This window comes from Orcinus orca, chromosome 4 (genome assembly GCF_937001465.1).
Source record: "Orcinus orca chromosome 4, mOrcOrc1.1, whole genome shotgun sequence".
Lineage (NCBI taxonomy): Eukaryota > Metazoa > Chordata > Mammalia > Artiodactyla > Delphinidae > Orcinus > Orcinus orca.
Window position 1 is genome coordinate 134,145,064 of NC_064562.1, and position 19,689 is coordinate 134,164,752.

Genomic DNA, 19,689 nt, shown 5'->3' on the forward strand with positions numbered 1-19,689 from the left:
TAATCATTGTTCTTATCTTGTTATGTGGTTGACAAAGATAATAGTAGAAATAGGCATTAGCATTCCTGTTTCCTTGTTGGTTGTTTCTACTTGCATTATTGATATTATTGTTAATCCGTGATTTATTTATAGAACTTTTTTAAGGCACGTGTTTATTTTGTGAAGTACAGTAATCAAAACTAGGTAATCCATCGATCTGTTTAACTACAATGCCTGGCAATATGCTAAAAGCAAATGTGTGAGAATCCAAGGATAATCTCTCCAGGATGTGGAACTCTCACCTTACCTACTTTATGTGATGGGACTTGCCCATATATGAACAGAGTAAGGAGACTAGTGTCAGCCTCTGTACTGAAAATGAATTAGGCTTTTTCTTTTTTACAGTTAAGATCAGCTATCAATAGAAATCGTAATATTTTCTTGCAACCCCAGTGAATCATGTTTCTTACATTTGTGCTTGCTCTGGAGATCTTGTACTGCATTACACAGGGCTCTCTGCCTTACTGAGGTAAGGAACGTGGAGGTGTACTGTCTACGTATAAGCTCCCACCTTTTATGGGAAGGAAAATGCCTGACCAATAGTTACACCATCATTCGAGGGGAGGCCACACGTCAAAGAGCAGAGGCTTCCAGTCCTATGGCTGCAGAGCCAGTGAAAGGAATACATACGCCATCAGATTTTTCTAAGACAGGCAACTAGTTTAGACATTTCAACCTAACAAATAAACCTCCTAGAGATCTAATTGATTTATGAAGGCTGTCTACGTTGGCAAAATGCACTGCATTGGCACGATCATCTTTTATTTGGAGACCGTGCTTATTACAGTAGGTGATACAACCCTGCATGTGGTGAGAAGCCAGAATAATGGATTTGGGGGATGTCTTATGGTATGGGATTTGTCCTGGAAACTCTGACTGTGAAGTGCCCTTCTGAGTAGCAATTTATAACATACATTAATTCAGTAGTAGCTGGGCAAAAATGAAAAAGATTTCCCAGGGCGCTGAAGTTCCAGATTGTTTCTCTAAGGGCCACATAAATTATTGTCATTTTTTGTCAGCTGTGAACCATGATTAATTAGAGCAATCCAAATTTCTGCATGTCTTATGTTACACACTTCTTTGCTTTTCCGTCTGTTTTGTCCAAAGTGTTGACCGACCAACAAGCCTCACTGGCTGTACCTCATCAAAGCTAGAGTAAACGTCTCACCATGGGCTGGAAAGAAACACCGAAGATGGCAGAAGTATGACATATAAGCAAGTGGCAAAAACAGTGATTTAGTAAAGAGACAAGCTGTGAAGCATGCGAAAGGGAGACCTAATTAAGTTCTGTTCTCTTCAGTAGTATATAAAATGCAAAGATCTACTAGCTCGAACCTATTTACATGTCAATGCTGAATCCTGTACCCACCAGAATCAGAAGAATGTAGATTGCTTTACCTTTAAAAGAAACTGACAACTAATAGACAAAATAAGATAAAAACATCAGTGGAAATTAAAAATTGATGTATGGAGGAGAATAATGGGAGTTTATTCACTGACGGGAAGCCTCTTAGAATGGAACCTTTTTATTTGCATCTTTTTGAAACAAGAAAAGCCCACATTATCCAGCAGATGTTGCATGCAGAATTATTGTCCATCCCAGGCTTTTTGAGGTTTCAAGTCACTTAATACTCTTAACTAACTTCCGTCAAACATTTCCACAGATGAAATCCTTTCTAAGCCACCTAAATTCTTGTTGGAAAATGGAAGGTTTATAAAAAATAGATAAAGATCTTATACTTTGCAGCCCGGTGTAGATGTTTACTGTTGCCAACGTGAGTATCCAGAGCCCTCCAAGACCACCCCATGGCCTAGGCATGGGTGACTTCACGCTATAGGGAACCTTTGTGTTTTGCTAGGTGTTTGTGCTATTTTCAGAACTGGTGGTGCCCCCTTAAGATGCAACAAATGTCCTTCTCAGCAATAAAACTTATTTCTCAGGATTTTTGTGGATTTGGTTTGATTGAATCTGGTTATTGTACTGAAATGACAAAGAAATAGTGAAAATGGTTCTCAAAGATTTTTCAGGATGGAAAATAAGGTAATCAGAATAATTATAGTTGATATTCAAGCTGATACAGTTGCTATTCTAGGGGAAATTTTATTTGAAACACACAAGTTTGTTAATGATTCTGACTTCCTGCAGTAGGCAGCTGGACAAATTGCAACTGACCATGGGCTTGTAGCAGGAAGAGGCTGAGGACAAACTCTCCACAACATGTGAGTAGATGAATTACAATGAAAGCTAGTAAATCAAATTTAATAAGGCTCTACATCTTAGTCGTACGAAGCCTTCCCGTTATTTTGAAATGTGCTGTCTTTAGTGGAAGAGAGAAATACTGTCTCCCTGCAGTTTTCCTGCAGGGAGATTAACCCAGAGCTATGGCTCAGGATCAGCAATAATTTCTCCTACAGCTTATATTTTAGAGGAGAGGTAAGTTTGGGGAGTCTTGGATATTTAGTTGAATCTCCCAGAGCAAAATATACCCCTGAATAAATGGATGAGATTTGAAGCATTTCACCCTTTCCTTTGAGAAAGTTTAAAATTAAAAATGGAAAGGGTGTGACAAGAGGTTAAAATTCAAAAGCAGCCCTTATTTAGTTCATTCAATAACTCTTTATTGAATGTACATTATGGACCAGACACTATTCTAACTGAGCCTAATTTCATCTCATATATAAATATAAATCGTTTTGCATAGTTTTAATACATACTGAATTTTCCAGGAACATAGCTGCTACCATTTGAGATATGATTGTTTCATTTTGTTCTTTGTTCTGAAGTTTTCCAGGAGTTGCTCACCATTTCTCAAAATCAGATTGAAGATGGCAGTGCTGTTCATGGCCTTTCAGTCACCAGCACAGCACATCTCTGGCCCGGGCTGCATTTGTGCTCCCACTCAACATGAGTCTATGTGGGTATCCAATTGTTCTAGTGCTATTTGATGAAAAGACAACCCTTTCTTCGCTGAATTTCCTTTTCACCTTTATTGGAAAGCAATTGTCCATATATTTGTGCCCTTTCTTTTTTCTGTTGATCTAACACTTACGTCAAAACTGTACTGTCTTAACTACTATAGCTTGAAATTAGGGTAAGTCTTCCATTTTTTAACTTTTTTTTCAAGAATATTCCAACTATTCTTGATCATTTGCATTTCTATATGAATTTTAGAATCACCTTATTGACTTCTAAAAAAAACCCTACTGAAACTTTTGTATGGATTGTGTTGAATCTATAGATCAATTTAGGAAGAACTGCCATTTTAGCAATGTTGAGCCTTCCAACTCATGAACAAAGCATATTTCTTCATTTATTGGGGTATTTAAGATTTCTCTAGCAGTGTTTCAGTTTTCAGATCTTGCACATCTTTTATTAGGTTTATCCCAAAGTACTTTGTATTTTTGATACTGTTTTAAATGATTTTGTTTAGTTTTATTTCAGTTTCTGGTTATTCGTTCTTAGTGTGTGGAAATAGAATTGATTTTTGTGTAATGATCTTGTATCCTACAACCTTGCTAAGCGCACTTATTAGTGAGTTGTTTTTTTGTAGATTCTATCAGATTTTCTATATAGATGACCATACTGTCCGCGAATAACACTGACTAGAACCTCCAATACAGTGTTGACTAGAAGCGTTTAGACATTCTATCTTCTTGCTAATCTCAGGGGAAAGCATTCTGTCTTTCACCATGAAGTATGATGCTAGCTGTTGATTTTTGCTTATGATCTGTAACAGGTTGAGGAACTCTCCTTCTCTTTCTAGTTTGCCAAGAATTTTATCAGATATTGATGTTGAATTTTGTCAGATGCTTTGCTGTGTCTACTGAAATGATCATATCATTTTTTTTTACTTGTTAATATTGTGAATTTCATTGATTTTCGAATGTTAAGCCAAACTTGCATCCTTGGCACCAGTCCCACCACTGACTCTGAGGTCTGAGAGACAGAAGAGAAAAAGCATCCATCATTTGAGACATGTTTCAGCAAAATTGGAAGGTGAAGTAAACACTCAGAGAAAACTGGATGCTACAGGAGAGCATGCTGACAACAAAGAGGCAGTGTCAGAAGATATAGGAGAAAGGTTAGGGCAGTACACGGCAGAGCCTAGGGGTGGTTGTTGGTGAGTGACATGGACTGTATTAGGAAAAAGAAAGTTGAGAGCACCTTAGGGATGAAAATATCGTAGAGTATTTAGTTGTTTGGAAAACTTGCACCAGGGGCATTGTCTAAAAATGCATGACACGGATGCTCTGAGGGTCCATGAACCAAAAGAATCATCCCTTGGAAGGTGTCAGTTGCAGCAACTGCAGTATCTACAACATTTGACAGCTGAATGTTCTGAACAACAGTTCAGACACTGGTCTCCACGTGTGCAAGTTCTTAGGATGTAGCAGGTCCCAGAGACTGTGATATCTGGCATGTCCTAGGCTAGAGATTAGCACAGAGTCTCAAGCCTGATATGATATCTGTTGAATCTAAAGTAGTGAACTCCTGTTCTTGTCTCATTTTAGCAGGACATTGTCTACACGACCTTACAGTCCTTGCTACCTTAGCTGCTGATATCCCATCCCTGAACCTTAACTCAGCATCTGGGGATCTGCTCCTTCCATTCCCACTGAAGTTAATTTTGCTGTATCCAATTGCATCCAAAGATAGAAATTTACATTGCAAAACGTAAAGGTCTTTTTTTGGTTAAATTTGTTTTTTAACATCTTTATTGGGGTATAATTGCTTTACAATGGTGTGTTTGTTAGTTTCTGCTTTATAACAAAGTGAATCAGTTATACATATACATATGTTCCCATTATCTCTTCCCTCTTGCGTCTCCCTCCCTCCCACCCTCCCTATCCCACCCCTCCAGGCGGTCACAAAGCACCTAGCTGATCTCCCTGTGCTATGCGGCTGCTTCCCACTACCTATCTACCTTACGTTTGGTAGTGTATATATGTCCATGCCTCTCTCTCGCTTTGTCACAGCTCACCCTTCCCCCTCCCCATATCCTCAAGTCCGTTCTCCACTAGGTCTGTGTCTTTATTCCTGTCTTACCCCTAGGTTCTTCATGACATTTTTTTTCCCCTTAAATTCCATATATATGTGTTAGCATACGGTATTTGTCTTTCTCTTTCTGACTTACTTCATTCTGTATGACAGAATCTAGGTCTATCCACCTCATTACAAATAGCTCAATTTCGTTTCTTTTTATGGCTGAGTAATATTCCATTGTATATATGTGCCACACCTTCTTTATTCATTCATCCTGATGATGGGCACTTAGGTTGTTTCCACCTCCGGGCTATTGTAAATAGAGCTGCAATGAACATTTTGGTACATGACTCTTTTTGAATTATGGTTTCCTCAGGGTATATGCCCAGTAGTGGGATTGCTGGGTCATATGGTAGTTCTATTTGTAGTTTTTTAAGGAACTTCCGTACTGTTCTCCATAGTGGCTGTACCAATTCACATTCCCACCAGCAGTGCAGGAGTGTTCCCTTTTCTCCACACCCTCTCCAGCATTTATTGTTTCTAGATTTTTTGATGATGGCCATTCTGACTGGTGTGAGATGATATCTCATTGTAGTTTTGATTTGCATTTCCCTAATGATTAATGATGTTGAGCATTCTTTCATGTGTTTGTTGGCAATCTGTATGTCTTCTTTGGAGAAATGTCTATTTAGGTCTTCTGCCCATTTTTGGATTGGGTTGTTTGTTTTTTTGTTATTGAGCTGCATGAACTGCTTGTAAATTAATCCTTTGTCAGTTGCTTCATTTGCAAATATTTTCTCCCAATCATCTGAGGGTTGTCTTTTGGTCTTGTTTATGGTTTCCTTTGCTGTGCAAATCTTTGACGTTTCATTAGGTCCCATTTGTTTATTTTTGTTTTTATTTCCGTTTCTCTAGGAGGTGGGTCAAACAGGATCTTGCTGTGATTTATGTCATAGAGTGTTCTGCCTATGTTTTCCTCTTAAGAGTTTGATAGTTTCTGGCCTTACATCTTGGTTAAATTTTTATTGGAGTATAGTTGCTTTACAATGTTGTGTTAGTTTCTACTGTACAGCAAAGTGAATCAGCTATACATATACATATATCCCTCTTTTTTGGATTTTCTTCCCATTTGGGTCACCACAGAGCACTGAGTAAAGTTCCCTGTGCTATACGGTAGGTTCTCATTAGTTATCTGTTTTATACATAGTATCAATAGTGTATATATGTCTATCCCAATCTCCCAATTCATCCTACCCTGCCTTTCCCCCTTGGGATCCATACGTTTGTTCTCTACATCTGCATCTCTATTTCTGCTTTGTAAATAAGATCATCTATAACAATTTTTTTCAGATTCCATATATATGTGTTAGCGTACGGTATTTGTTCTTTCTCTTTCTTACTTCACTCTGTATGACTCTCTCTAGGTCCACCCACATCTCTACAAATGACCCAATTTTGTTCCTTTTTATGGCTGAGTAATATTCCATTGTATATATGTACCACATCTTCTTTATCCATTCCTCTGTTCATGGACATTTAGATTGTTTCCATGTCCTTGCTATTGTAAATAGTGCTGCAGTGAACATTAGGGTCCATTTATCTATTTTGAATTATGGTTTTCTCTGGGTATATGCCCAGGAGTGGGATTGCTGGGTCATATGGTAGTTCTATTTTTAGTTTTTTAAGGAACCTCCATGCTGTTCTCCATAGTGGCTGTATCAATCAACATTCCCACCAACAGTGCAAGAGGGTTCCCATTTCTCCACACCCTCTCCAGCATTTATTGTTTGTAGATTTTTTGATGATGGCCATTCTGACCATTGTGAGGTGATATCTCATTATAGTTTTGATTTGCATTTCTCTAATAATTAGTGATGTTGAGCATTTTTTTCATGTGGCAAAATGTAAAGGTCTTTTTGAATTTATTATTTTGGAAATCTCTGCCACTGCTCTCTCCCATTGTTAACACTGCATACCTATATGATAATAACATTATACTCATTCACACGTATATCTAAATAGATATATTTAAGTCACACTTGAGGAATTAAGGTTAGTCCAGAGTAAAATGGAACTAGTTTAACTTCCATTTTGGTCACAACCAGGTCTTTGGCACATAAAGGAAAGTAGAGAAAGAGAAATATAAGCACTAATGAGTATGATCCATTTCAGCATCAAATGCCAAGTCCAGATGGGACACAACTGGAGCACTACACACTATAGCTCTGCACTAGGCAAAACCTCCATGGCTAACAGACCATTTGGGATTTCTTGACTTCTTCAAACTGCAGGTTATCCCCCAAACTGCCAGTCATACTTGCAAGGATCTCTTAGTCACTAATTAAATAGTTATTGTTTAAAAACTATAAAACTTACAAATGGAGTATCACAGAAGTTTGTAATTTGTGTATATTCAGGTTGATAGATCAGCAGGAAGTCTTGGACAAGTCTGTGCTGAAGATTATCCTGTGGACATGGGGATAAAGCAATTGCTCAACTCACAGGCAAGGTGAGCTGCATGGCGCTAGTTGCTCTAGAACTTAGTATGTTTTCTTTGGAACCTCCATATTAGAAGTCAGTGATTCCCTGAAGACCTCTTTCTCTTTACTAATTAATTGGTAAATTAAGTAAAACATTTTGACTTTAGCATTTGGAATTTTCTTGGTGAGAAACAGTTAAGGGCTTCCTCTTTTAAACATCGCAAGATAAATTTTCCTTACCCAAATTCTCACAAGCTGTAAAATCTACTGTCATATAGCACATGGAAAGGATATTAAAAATAGTTTGAGCCAGCCTCTTTAGGCTGGGCCTCATCAGTTGTTTTAAAAGATACTTTTAAACCTTCAGTTCTCTGAAATAACAGTAAGTGAAATTCATTTTGAGAATATTATAATTTTTCCAGGGATAAGAACCTAAGAAAATGGTTATACTTATTTAAAACTCTCTTAGGACATGTCTGTATAAAACTTTCCAAGTGCACACACACATACACACACAGTCACACACATGCACAGCTAGAGGACATACCTCCAGACTGAAGTCCAGCTGTGGAGTCACCTTTGTAAATTTTCAATAAAATAATAAAGACTTAAACACTCACTGGAGGATAAAAATTTTGGAAAACCCGTAATACGTTTTGTTCTTACTTTATATTTGTGGTTCTTCTCAATGTTGTCAAGGGGACAGTGTTGGTCATCTATTGCTGCATAACACACCACCCAAAACAGAATATCTTAAAAAAAAGAAACTACTGTTTATTATTTCTGACAATTTTGTGGTTAGTCTGAGGTGTTTCTGCCGCTGGACTTGTGTGGGCTCAACCATGTGACCACCAGTAGCTGACAGGTTGGCTAGGGGTTGGATTCATCTGAGTCAGTTGGGTCTCTCTACATGTTTTCATTTTTTAATTTTATATTATAGTTGATTTACAATTTTGTGTTAATTTCAGTTGTACAGCAAAGTGATGTAGTTATACATATACACATATCCATTCTTTTCCCATAGATTATAACAGAATATTGAGTAGAGTTCCCTGTGCTACACAGTAGTCCCTTGTTGATTATCTATTTTATATAAAGTAGTGTGTACATGTTAATACCAAACTCCTAATTTATCCCTCCCTATCCCATTTCCCTTTGGTAACCATAAGTTTGTTTTCAACGTCCGTGAGTCTGTTTCTGTTTTGTAAATAAGTTCATTTGTATCATTTTTTTTTCTTGGCCATGCCATGTGGCCTGTGGGATCTTAGTTCCCCAACCAGAGACTGAACCCAGGCCCTCAGCACTGGAAGCACAGAGTCCTAACCACTAGACAGCCAGGGAATTCCCATTTGTGTCATTTTTCTAGATTCCACGTATAAGAGGTATCATATGAAATTTCCTTTCTCTGTCTGACTTACTTCCACTTAGTATGGTAATCTCTAGGTCCATCCATGTTGCTGCAAATGGCATTATTTCATTCTTTTTTATGGCTGAGTAATATTCCATTGTATATATGTACCATATCTTCTTTATCCATTCATCTGTTGATGGCCATTTAGGTTGTATCCATGTCTTTGCTATTGTAAATAGTGCTGCAATCAACATTGGGGTGCATGTATTTTTCCGAATTATGGTTTTCTCCACAGATATGCCCAGGAATGGGATTGCTGAATCATATGGTAGTTCTGTTTTTAGTTTCTTGAGAAACCTCCATACTGTTTTCCAAAATGGTCGTACCAATTTACATTCCCACCAACAATGTAGTAGGGTTCCCTATTCTACACACCCTCTCCAGAATTTATTGTTTGTAGACTTTTTCATGATGACCATTCTGACCAGTGTGAGGTGATACCTCATTGTGGTTTTGGTTTGCATTTCTCTAATAATTAGCGATCTTGAGCGTCTTTTCATGGGCTTTTTGGTCATCTGTATGTCTTCTTTGTAGAAATGTGTATTTAGAACTTCTGCCCATTTTTTGATTGAGTTGTTTTGTTGATATTAAGCTGCATGAACTGTTAGTATATTTTGGAGATTAATCCCTTGGTTGCTTCATTTGCAAGTGTTTTCTCTCATTCGGTGGGCTGTCTTTTCATTTATTTTATGGTTTCCTTTGCTGTGCAAAAGCTTTTAAATATAATTAGGTCCCATTTGTTTATTTTTGTTTTTATTTCCATTACTCTAGGAGACTGATCAAAAAAGATAATGCTGTGATTTATGTCAGGGAGTGTTCTGCCTATGTTTTCCTCTAAGAGTTTTATAGTACCTCGTCTTAGATTTAGGTCTTTAATCTATTTTGAGTTTATGTTTGTGTACGGTGTTAGGAGTGTTCTAATGTCATTCTTTTACATGTAGCTGTCTAGTTTTCCTAGCACCACTTATTGAAGAGACTGTCTTCTCCATTGTGTATTCTTGCCTCCTTTGTCATAGATTAATTGACCATAGGTGCTTGGGTTATTTTTGGGCTTTCTATCCTGTTCTATTAATTTATATTTGTTTTTGTGCCACTACCATACTGTTTTGATGACTGTAGTTTGTGGTACAGTCTGAAGTCAGGGAGCCTAATTCCTCCAGCTCCATTTTTCATCCTCAGGATTGCTTTGGCTATTCAGGGTCTTTTGTGCTTCCATACAAATATAACAATTTTTTGTTCTAGTCCTGTGAAAAATGCCCTTGGTAATTTAATAGGGATTGCACTGAATCTGTAGATTGCCTTGGGTAGTATAGTCATTTTGACAATACTGATTCTTCCAATACAAAAACATGGTATATCTTTCCATCTATTTGTGTCATCTTTGATTTTTTTCATCAGCATCTTAAAGTTTTCAGAGTACAGGTCTTTTGCCTCCTTAGGTAGGTTTATACCTAGGTATTTTATTCTTTTTGATGTGATGGTAAATGAGATTGTTTCCTAAATTTCTCTTTCTGATCTTTCATTGTTAGTGTATAGAAATGCAAGAGATTTCTGTGTATTTATTTTCTATCCTGCAGCATTACTGAGTTTATTGATGAGCTCTAGTAGTTTTCTGGTGGCATCTTTAGGATTTTCTATGTATAGGATCATGTCATCTGCAAACAGTGACAGTTTTACTTCTTTTTCAATTTGAATTCTTTTTATTTCTTTTTCTTCTCTGATTGCTGTGGCTAGGACTTCCAAAACTATGTTGAATAATAGTGGCAAGGGTGCACATCCTTGTCTTGTTCCTGTTCTTGGAGGAAATGCTTTCAGGCTTTCACCATTGAGTATGATGTTAGCTGTGGGTTTGTCATATATGGCCTTTATTATGTTGATGTATGCTCCCTCTATGCCAACTTTCTGGAGAGTTTTTATCATAAATAAATGGTGTTGAATTTTGTCAAAAGCTTTTTCTGTATCTATTGAGATGATCATATGGTTTTAATTCTTCAGTTTGTTAATGTGGTATATCACACTGATGGATTTGCAGTTATTGAAAAATCCTTGCATTTCTAGGATAAATCCCATTTGATCATGTTGTATGAGCATTTTAATATATTGTTGGATTCCGTTTGCTAGTATTTTGTTCAGGATTTTTGCAACTATGTTCATCAGTGATACTGGCCTGTAATTTTCTTTTTTTGTGTGGTATTTTGTCTAGTTTGGTATCAGGGTGATGGTGGCCTCACAGAATGAGTTTGGGAGTTTTATTTCCTCTGCAATTTTTTGGAACTGTTTCAGAAGGATAGGCATTAGCTATTCTCTAAATATTTGATAAAAATTCACCTGTGAAGCCATCTGGTCCTGGACTTTTGTTTATTGGGAGTTTTTAAATCACAGTTTCAGTCTCATACTTGTGATTGGTTTGTTCATATTTTCTGTTTCTTTCTGATTCAGTCTTAGGAGATTGTACCTTTCTAAGAATTTGTCCGTTTCTTCCAGGTTGTCCATTTTATTGGCATATAGTTGCTTGTAGTAATCTCTTATGATCCTTTGTGTTGTCAATTGTAAGTTCTTTATTCATTTCTAATTTTATTGATTTGAGTCGTCTCCCTTTTTTTCTTGATTGAGTCTGCCTGAAGGTTTATCAATTTTGCTTATCTTCTCAAAGAACCAGTTTTTAGTTTCATTGATCTTTTCTATTATTTGTTTCATTTATTTCTGCTCTGATCTTTATGATTTCTTTCCTTCTGCTAAGTTTGGGTTTTGCTTGTACTTCTTTCTCTAGGTGCTTTAGGTGTAGTAAGGTTGAGATTTTTCTTTCCTGAGGGAAGAAAGACTGTATTGCTGTAAACTTCCCTCTTAGGACTGCTTTTGCTGCATCCCGTAGGTTTAGGATCCATCGTGTTTTCGTTTTCATTTGTCTCTAGGTATTTTTTGATTTCCTCTTTGATTTCTTTGGTGATCCATTGGTTGTTTAGTAACATATTGTTTATCCTCCACGTGTTTGTGTTTTTTTACATACAGTTATTTTTTCCTTGTAGTTGATTTCCAACCTCATAGGGTTGTGGTCAGAAAAGATGTTTGATACGTTTTGTTTTCTTAAATTTACTGAGGCTTGATTTGTGGCCCAGTGTGTGAGCAATCCTGGAGAATGTTCCATGTGCACTTGAGAAGAATGTGTACTCTGCTGCTTTTGGTCTATAAATATCAAAGTCCATCTGGTCTAAGGTGTCATTTAAGGCCTGTGTTTCCTTATTGATTTTTCTGTTTGGATGATCTGTCCTTTGATGATAGTGGGGTGTTAAATTCCCCAACCATTATTGTGTTACTGTCGACTTTTCCTTTTAATTTCCACCTGCATGGAATAGCTTTTTCCATCCCCTCACTTTCCGTCTGTATCTGTCCCTAGATCTGAAGTGGGTCTCTTGTAGACAGCATATATGCATGGAAATCAAAAGATAGCTGGAGTAACAATACTCATATCAGACAAAATAGAGTTTAAAATAAAGACTGTTACAACAAAGAAGGACACTACATAATGATCAAGGGATTAATCCAAAAAGAAGGTACAACTGTAAATACATATGGACCCAACATAGAAGCACTTCAATATATGAGGCAAATACTATAACAGGCTAACAAGGAGAAAGAGTCAGACAGTAACGCAATAATAGTTGGGGAATTTAACACCCCACTATCATCAATGGACAGATCGTCCAGACAGAAAAATCGATAAGGAAACACAGGCCTTAAACGACACATTAGATGGACTTCACTGCTATTTATAGAGCATTCCATCCCAAAGCAGCAGAGTACACATTCTTCTCAAGTGCACATGGAACATTCTACAGAATTGCTCACATGCTGGGCCACAAATCAAGCCTCGGTAATTTAAGAAAACTGAAATCATATGAAGCTTTTTTTTTTTTTTTTTTTGGCAGTATGTGGGCCTCTCACTGTTGTGGCCTCTCCCATTGCGGAGCACAGGCTCTGAACGCGCAGGCTCAGCGGCCATGGCTCACAGGCCCAGCTGCTCCGCGGCATGTGGGATCCTCCCGAACCGGGGCACGAACTCATGTCCCCTGCATCGGCAGGTGGATTCTCAACCACTGCGCCACCAGGGAAGCCCTGAAGCATCTTTTTTGACCACAACCCTATGAGGTTAGGAATCAACTGCAAGAAAAAAAAAACTGTAAAAAACACAAACACATGGAGGGTAAACAATATGTTACTAAACTAAACAACCAATGGATCACCAAAGAAATCAAAGAGGAAATCAAAAAAATACCTAGAGACAAATGAAAATGAAAACACGAAGATCCTAAACCTATAGGATACAGCAAAAGCAGTTCTAAGAGGGAAGTATATAACAATACATTTGAACCTCAGGAAACAAACAAGAATAATCTCAAATAATCAACCTAACCTTACAGCTAAAGCAAATAGAGAAAGAAGAACAAACAAAACCCAAAGTTAATAGAAGGAAATCATAAGATCAGAGCAGAAATAAATGAAATAGAAATAAAACAATAGAAAAGATCAATGAAACTAAAAGCTGGTTCATTGAAAAGATAAACAAAATTGATAACCCTTTAGCCAGACTCAAAACCTTCTGCACAGCAAAGCAAACCATAAATAAAATGAAAAGACAACCCACAGAATGGGAGAAAATATTTGCAAGCAAACAATGTAACCAACAAGGGATTAATCTCCAAAATTAAAAAGAAAAAAACAGCTCATGTGGCTCAATATAAAAAAAAGAAAAAACCCAATCAAAAAATGTGCAGAAGACCTGTATAGCCATTTTATCCAAAGAAGACATACAGATGGCCAACAGGCACATGAAAAGATGCTCAACATCGCTAACTAACTATTAGAGAAATGCAACTCAAAACTACACACCAGTCAGATGGCTATCATCAAAAAGTCTACAAACAGTAAATGTTAGAGAGGGTGTGGAGAAAAAGGAAACCTCCTACACTGTTGGTGGTAATGTAAATTGGTATAGTCACTATGGAGTAGTTCGGAGGTTCCTTAAGAAACTAAAAATAAAGCTACCATATGATCCAGCAATCCCACTGTTGGGCATGTATACAGAGAAAAAGATAGTTGGAAAGGACACATGCACCCTAATATTCATTGCAGCACTGTTTACAGTAGCCAAGACATGGAAGCAACCTAAATGTCCATCGATGGATGAATGGATAAAGAATATGTGGTACATATATACAATGGAATATTACTCAGCCATTTTTTAAAAAATGAAATAATGCCATTTGCAGCAACATGGATGGACCTGGAGATTATCATACTAAGTGAAATAAGTCTGACAGAGAAAGATAAATATCATATGATATTATTTATATGCAGAATCTTAAAAAAATGATACAAATGAACTTATTTATAAAACAAAAAGAGACTCAACAGATACAGAGGATGAACTTTTAGTTACCTGGGGGGAAGGGTGGGGGGAGGGACAGATTTGGAATTTGGGATTGACATGTACACACTGCTATATTTAAAACAGATTACCAACAGGGAACTAGTGTATAGCACAGGGAACTTTGCTCAATACTCTGTTATAACCTAAATGGGAAAGAATTTGAAAAAGAATAGATAAATGTGTATGTATAACTGAATCACTTTAGTGTACACCTGTAAGTTACATATTGTTAATCAACTATACTCCATTATAACATAAAAATAAAAAATACACAGAGTGGCAGATTGCATTAAAAAACAAGAGCATATGATATGCTGCCTACAAGAGACACACTTTAGGGTGAAGGACACAGGTTGAAAGTGACAGGTTGGAAAAAGACAGTTCATGCAAATGGAAATAACAAGAAAGCAGGGCACAATACTCAGACAAAACAGACTTTGAAACAAAGGCCATAAAGAAGGACACTACATAATGATAAAAGGATCAACACAAGAGGAGGATTTTACAATCTTCAACATATATGCACCTAATATTGGAGCACCCAAATACAAAAAACAAATACTAACAGACATAAAGGGAGAAATTGAGAGGAATACAATAATAGTAGGAGGCTTTAACACCACACTCACATCAACGGACAGATCTTGTAGACAGAAAATCAACAAGGCAACAGAGATCCTAAATGATACAATAGAACAGACTTAATTGATATTTTCAGGACATTACATCCCAAAAAGAACAACAAAAAAAAAAAACCCCAAAATACACATTCTTTTCAAGTGCACATGGAATGTTCTCTAAGACTGACCACATACCAGGGAACAAAACAGGACTCAACAAATTTAAGAGTACAGAAATTATCTCAAGCATCTTTTCTGAACACAACCACAGAACAAGAAATGAGAAAAAAAAAGTTACCTGGAGACTAAACAACATGCTACTGAAAAACCAATGGGTCAACAATGAAATCAAAGAAGAAATTAAAAGATACCTTGAGACAAATGACAATGAAAACACAACCATACAAAATCTATGGGATGCAGCGCAAGCAGTTCTTGGAAGTTCATAGCAATAGAGGCCTTCCTCAAAAAACAAGAAAAATCTCAAGTAAACAACCTAACCTACCACTTAAAAGAATTAGAAAAAGAAGAACAAACAAAACCTAAAATCAGAAAAGAGGAAATAAATAAAATAGATTTTAAAAAATAGAAAAAAATCAATAAAGCCAAGAGCTGGTTCTTTGAAAGAGTAAAGAAGATTGACAAACTCTGGCCATGCTCACCAAGAAAAGAGAGAGAATCCAAATAAAATAAGAAATGAAAAAGGAACATAATAACTGATAACGAGAGATAGAAAACATAAGGGACTACTATGAACAATTTATATGCCAACAAATTTGACAACCTAGAAGAAATGGACAGGTTTCTGGAAACACAGAGCCCACCAAAATTGAATCAGGAAGAAACAGATACTTTTTGTTTTTCTTTTTGCGGTACACGGGCCTCTCCCGTTGTGGAGCACAGGCTCCAGACACGCAGGCTCAGCGGCCATGGCTCACAGGCCCAGCCGCTCCGCGGCATGTGGGATCTTCCTGGACCGGGGCACGAACCGTGTCCCCTGCATCGGCAGGTGGACTCTCAACCACTGCACCACCTGGGAAGCCCCAGATACAGGTATTTTGAACAGACCAATCACTAGAAGTGAAATAGAATCTGTAATTTAAAAATTATCTACAAACAAAACTCCAGGACCAGATGGCTTCACAGATGAATTCTACCAAACATAGAAAGAACTTGTACCAATCCTTCTCAAACTCTTCCAAAAAACTGAAGAGGAGGGAACACTCCCAAAGACATTCTATGAAGCCACCATCACCCTGATACCAAAACCAAAGACACCACCAAAAAAATTAGAGGCCAATATCTTTGATGAATATAGATGCAAAAATTCTCAACAAAATATTAGGAAACCGAATCCAACAACACATAAAAAATATCATACACCATGATCAAGTGGGATTCATCCCACATTCACAAGGATGGTTCAACATCTGCAAATCAGTCAATGTGATACACCACATAAACAAAAGACAAAAATCACATGTTCATCTCAATAGGTGCAGAAAAAGCATTTGATAGAACTCAACATCTATTCATGATAAAAATTCTTACCAAAGGAAGTATAGAGAGACCATATCTCAACATAATAAAAGCTATTTATGACAAACCCACAGCTAACATCACAGTCAATGGTGAAAAGCTGACAGCCTTCTTACTAAAATCTGGAACAAGACAAGGATGCCCAGTCTCATCACTTCCATTCAACATAGTATTGGAAGTCCTAGCCACAGCAATCAGACAAGAGAAAGAAAAAATGGTATTCAAATTGGAAGGGAAGAGATAAAATTGTCATTTTATACAGATGACATGATACTATATAGAGAGAACCCCAAAAACTCCACACAAAAACTACTAGAACTGATAAATTCAACAGGGTAGCAGGACACAAGATTAACATGCAGAAATTGGTTGACTTTCTTTACACTAACAATGAGATATCAGAAAGGGAATGTAAAAAACAATACCTTTTAAAATCCCACCCCTGTAAGTAAAATACTTAGGAGTAAAGCTGACTAAGGAGGTGAAAGACTTATACACTGAGAACTATAAAACATTAATAAAGGAAACTGAAGATGACTCAAAGAAATGGAAAGATATCCCATGCTCTTGGACTGGAAGAATATTGTTAAAATGGCCATACTACTGAAAGCAATCTACAGATTTAATGTGATTCTTATCAAATTACTCATGGTATTTTTCACAGAACTAGAACAAATAATCCTAAAATTTATATGGAATCAGCCAGTTTTTGTCACTTGATATTATAGCAGAGTTTCATTTTGATGTGCACTATGGCATTTAAAATATGAACAATATAATAGGGTTGTTCCCCTTTGAACACTTGGGTACTACTACTTTGTTAGTGGAGAGGTAGGTAGCTCAAGTATAAAATCAAAATTATTGATTAGATTGTGCTTTAAGGCAATAGTAAAATGTAGTTTAAGCAGAATAAAAAAACCCCTGATAATCCAGGAATTAACAAAAATCTTATTTTTATGCTTAAGTTAAAAGAACAGGTCACTTCTAAAAGTATGATATTCTAAACTGGCATAGTATTTAAGAATTTTCGAAAACATTCCTAAATGAAATGCTTCTGTCACCATAATTATGTCAGTGATACACAATTTAAAACTTGTCTAATTTGGCTCGTGACAAGTTTGCTTCAAGGTATGAGCTGGAATGTTGGGGAGTAGTGGAAGTTTCTGAATAGCATATATATAAGGGATTTACCTGGAGGAATACTAGGGTAATATTATTTATTTGAACTCCAGTTAGGATGCCAGGCACCCTTTGCAGAAATATATGCATTTTCTGACTTACTTCTCACAACAAAACCAACAAGCAGATACTAATAAAGCCATTTTACTGTTAAGGAAATTGACATAATTCAGCTGATAAATGTTAGTTTATCATCTTTCCAAATTTATGATCCTTCAACCCTTTTTCTTATGTCCATCCTTCCCTTTCAAATGGGAAAACAGTTGTTTTCACCTCTTGATTTTTTTCCTTGTCTAAAATAGGTTTAATCCCTTTCTATCCTTTCTCCCTTCCCTTCTCCTTTCCTCTTTCCTTCCCTCTTTTTAAGTATGAGAGAATTATGGATTTATATAACTTCGAATTTCAGGTAAAATATATTTTGTAACTAAATTCTCAGTGATTTGTTACACCATACCTTTGTTAAAGTACTTCCTCACTCAAAGCAGGAGTGTATAGGGTATTTTGTGGCTGTAACTTATCTTATTGTCTGATTAAAACATGAAATTTGGTTATGTACTGTTCATTTCAATTTCGTATGTGTATTTTAAATTCCCATGATATGTGTGTGCATTTGCAATAGACCATCCAGGAAACAAGCTAAAAATATTACTGATAAAGAAGGTGAAATATACATGAAATGTGGAAATATGCTATTAATTTAATACTTAAATAAGCTGTGGAAAATTTGTCTCTAATTATTAACTATATGTAACACTCATCTCAAATTCAATGACTTTTGTCCCCCTCCCCAAAATATATTTTCCTTATTTTTCTGACTCAGCTAATTTTGGTCTAACTGAACATTGGTTTTAACTTACTCATTGAATATCAATATAAATATGCACCATCATAGGTATGTACATAAGTTATAAATAACTCCTTTAAAGGAGTACTTAAATGTGTCAGGCGTTTAGAAGATCCCATCTTTTTCTACATATGTGTAAAACTCAGACTCAGAGTGGTGTTGTGTAAGTGTGATGTGATTGATCTTCAGTAAGAGAAGAAAGAGAAGGCATGAGATGGAGGGTTGATCTAAACTTTATCATATATAAGCCTTAGGAAAGACATTTGAGTTCTTACATTGCAATACTCTTACCTGAAATTTTATTTCGAACCTACCCATTTTTAGAAGGGGATTGTTGTACTCCCGTCTGTAGGACATACATGTGGAATTCCTCTTTTATCCTCATGACTCTCTCTCAGTATCTGTAGTCGAAACAAGACGCATGCCCTTTACAGAGCCGGCACAATTAGGGGTAACATCTGCAACTTAGCAAACTATGGAATAGTGTTTCTCAGTATAAAGCCAATTGGCTCAATTCACATACTTAGTCTAATAATACCTTAATCAACTAAATTCGTCTGCCCCAATTTCATATTTTATAGTCAGGACAGAAAGGATACAACTTAATATCCTAAATATCATAATTTGAGTCTGGGAACAATACCAACTTGTCACTCTCAGGACCCAGCTGACGGTGAAACTGGAGACTACACGAAGTTATGCAGCAGCTGAAACTGCACAAGAAATGGATTCCACGTGAGAAGAGCAGAAAAGGCTGAAAGTGACACTGAAGGGTGTTGCACTGGACACTGCTTTACTTTGTTACATTCTGGAGAAAGTGGTGTATTTACCGGGTAGAACGGGACCTGCCAACAGTTATTATGTGCTAAACCTGACTACCAGAAAGTAACGTCAGAAGATTTCCTACATTTCAATAATAAAACTAGATTTAAGACAGTCAAAAGTAGTGACTGGTTAATTTCCACAAAATTTAATTTTTCAGAATTTCTAATTACTATATGTAATATTCCATAAAAGACTCATCAATTTGCCAATTTAAATAAAAGTTTTAGAATCAATTAAGTGTGATTTTGTTCCCCATGCTTTTATGTTCCTACTTAGCATAGGAAACTGTACGGTTTGCTTCAATTTCATAAAAATTAGTTTCAGACTTTCTTTTGTTCAT

At 36.5% G+C, this 19,689-nt stretch overlaps 1 long non-coding RNA gene across 1 annotated transcript in view; it reads left to right on the forward strand.

Annotated features, from left to right (window-relative positions):
• The first annotated feature begins 292 nt into the window (after positions 1-292).
• Positions 293-19,689, forward strand: part of LOC125964330 (uncharacterized) — a 28,336-nt gene continuing 8,939 nt past the window's right edge. The window contains exons 1-4 of the long non-coding RNA XR_007477268.1: positions 293-508; positions 1,147-1,241; positions 2,186-2,259; positions 7,441-7,532. This is a non-coding gene — a long non-coding RNA (uncharacterized LOC125964330). The remainder of the gene's footprint in view (positions 509-1,146; positions 1,242-2,185; positions 2,260-7,440; positions 7,533-19,689) is intronic.